This window comes from Lycium ferocissimum, chromosome 7 (assembly GCF_029784015.1).
Source record: "Lycium ferocissimum isolate CSIRO_LF1 chromosome 7, AGI_CSIRO_Lferr_CH_V1, whole genome shotgun sequence".
Taxonomy (NCBI): domain Eukaryota; kingdom Viridiplantae; phylum Streptophyta; class Magnoliopsida; order Solanales; family Solanaceae; genus Lycium; species Lycium ferocissimum.
Genome location: NC_081348.1, coordinates 10,957,917 through 10,960,734, shown reverse-complemented (window position 1 = coordinate 10,960,734; position 2,818 = coordinate 10,957,917).

Below are 2,818 nucleotides of genomic sequence, written 5' to 3'. Positions count from 1 at the left end.
TTTTGGGAAAAAGGACATAACTAACTTCACTAAATATTTATATTTAATAGCTATAGTTTAGATTAATTACATCCTATAGCTAAGAATAATATGTTAAATACAATTAATAGCTACATATATATATATATTTAAAGTGGAATACTTTATCATAATTATTTATATATTTTTTTTTATCTTTACTGTTTATGTTCTCAGCCTACGACCGCCGCCGGAGCTCCGGCGAACGAGCTCCCGCCACTACTATGCCGGCGACGATGACGATCGCCGTCACAATGCCTTCCACCGTTCACTGCTCATCTTCATGCACCATTCAATATGAACCACCGCCAATACCAGATCTGAACGAGCTCCGGCCACCACTGCGCCGTGACCGCTGCTAACACCGGATTTGAGAAGTAAGTTGTTGTTGTTGTGCTAAGGTTATGTAACGGCGTCATTGATTATCATCATCTCATCGTCCCAACTAGAAAGCTCCAACTTTGAAGCAACCCATTTTCTCAAATCGGAGTAGAGTCTTACAACAAAATATGGTTGTTCAAGCTCTCTCCACAGTAGCAGCTCCTTCAAAGCTCAACTACAGAGTACCCACTTCATCTCTCTGCACAAAACATCCATTGGAACCTAAAATTTGCAGACCCAATGGTGTGGTACTCCAATCAAATTGTCTCTTCAGTCTTACCCGAAATTGTCGAAATATGCTTACCAGATAATTGTCCAAGTTCATCCCTTAAAAGTGAGTAGTCAATTAACATTAGGTAATTCCAAATCCGGTCGTTTTCCAGTGCCGGATCTGGAAAATGGGTATTCATTAATTTTTTTTAGCATACAATCCGGTGTATTCATTAATTTTTTAGCATACAATTTAGTGTTTGGGGTGTATTTTATTTTTTGTATTCTGTATTCGTTAATTTTTAGTGCAAAATTGTGTTTGGGGTGTATTTTATTTCTTGTATTTTGAAGGTTTTTTTTGTATAGAACGGTTTTAAAATATAATAAACTGAATAAGGTGTAAAAATAGCTACAAATCAATATAGTTGAGTTGAATAGTTGACTTGAATACAACTTAGTTGAATACATCTGACTTGAATACATCGAAATCTGACTTGAATACAGCGAAATCTGACTCAGCCGAATTTTGAGTACAATCCGAATTTGGATACAATCTACTGTAATAGGCGTGAATACAATCTAATGTAGCTACGAAATGTAATTAGCTAAAATATAGCTATGCTACATGTTTTACCCTTCAAAGTTTGCTGTTTATGTAACTTTCCCTTAAAAATATCTCACCCGTCATTAAAGTTTTCAAATATACCCGTATCTTAACGGAAACCCGCAACATAACCCGATTTTATTTTTAAAGCTGCTCTATTTAAAACCAACTCAACTACATAAAAAACCCATATGCGACCATTTTGTTCCCGAGTCCTACATCTGGATTCTCTAGGCACAGAAGCGGGCAACCCATATGCGTTTTTTGTTTAGTTAGGTTGGTTTTAAATGAAGCGGGTTTAAAAATGAAATCGGGTTATGTTACGGATTTCCATTAAGATATAGACATATTTGAAAACTACGGGAGGGATATTTTTTTACCCAAAATTAGTTCAGAGGATATTTTTAGCCCTTTTTCCAAAGTAGAAGGGCATTTTTGACCCTTTTCCCTTAAAAAAAATTGTAGCATAGGGAGACGTTGACGACTTGAGAAAAACATGTAAAAGTATCAGTCAACTCTAGATGTTGAGATTGAGAGAAATGTATACATTTTGCATAGTTATATTAGTAAACATACTACAATAAAAACCTCTCTATAACAAAGATCATTGGGTTCGAATTTTTTTTGCTATTATAGAGAATTGTTGTTATACATCTATAACAACATTTGCCATTTAAATAATAGTTGGCTGTTATAGGAAAAAAATATGCATAAAATCTATTTTTTTTATTTTTTAATGTTGTAAAAAAATAACAAATTATTTAAATTTTAAATCTCAAAGATATAAATGCTTCACTAACTAAACATTAAAGAAAATTAATGCAATTTCAATAGATTCATAACTGAATGTATACAGTTTTAAGCTCTAAGGCACACATTTTAAATCTACAGTATTTGAAAAATGAAATTGTTTCAAGATTGATGGGAGATATTTTATTGTAGCTTGTTTCCCAGAATCCATTCTCTTAGTGGTGATATAACGCTTGAATTTACGAAGGTTTACGTCTAAACCTTCGCTCCGTTGAAGAGAATCTAAGAGTTAAACTGTTGAATCTTCTAACCCAGTCCAAGTAACAATATGTTGAGGTTGTTCGTCGGCACTTTCATTGCCATCTTCGGCTTCCATATTCTCTTGTTCTCCCACTCTAATGACATGAGCAATATCTCTTTATCAATGAAAGCTTCAATGATAGGAAATGTTGCATCAAACTCCACATATCTATTCATATGTAATATTCTGTCATAAATATAGTATATTAAGGTATCAAATTAAGTATTTGGTCAAAATTTGTACTAGTTATTATTGGTAATCATAGATATTCTATTTTTATAAAGATGGTTCATAATTACATTCTCCGAAAAGAAAGGAAAAAAGGTAGTTGTTATATGGGAGTTGATTTTACAAAACGCATACTACTATAAAGTTGGTTATTGTTGTTTTAGGTAAAATGCCGTTATACGTAAATAAAATATAACATAAAAATTAGTTAAAAAATCTTAGGTGTTATAGAGAGATCTTTTGTATACGTGAATGTTGTTATTGAAAGGCCTGACTGTATAATGATGAGGAAAAAGAACATGTTCCCGAAGGGCTACTCACTATGA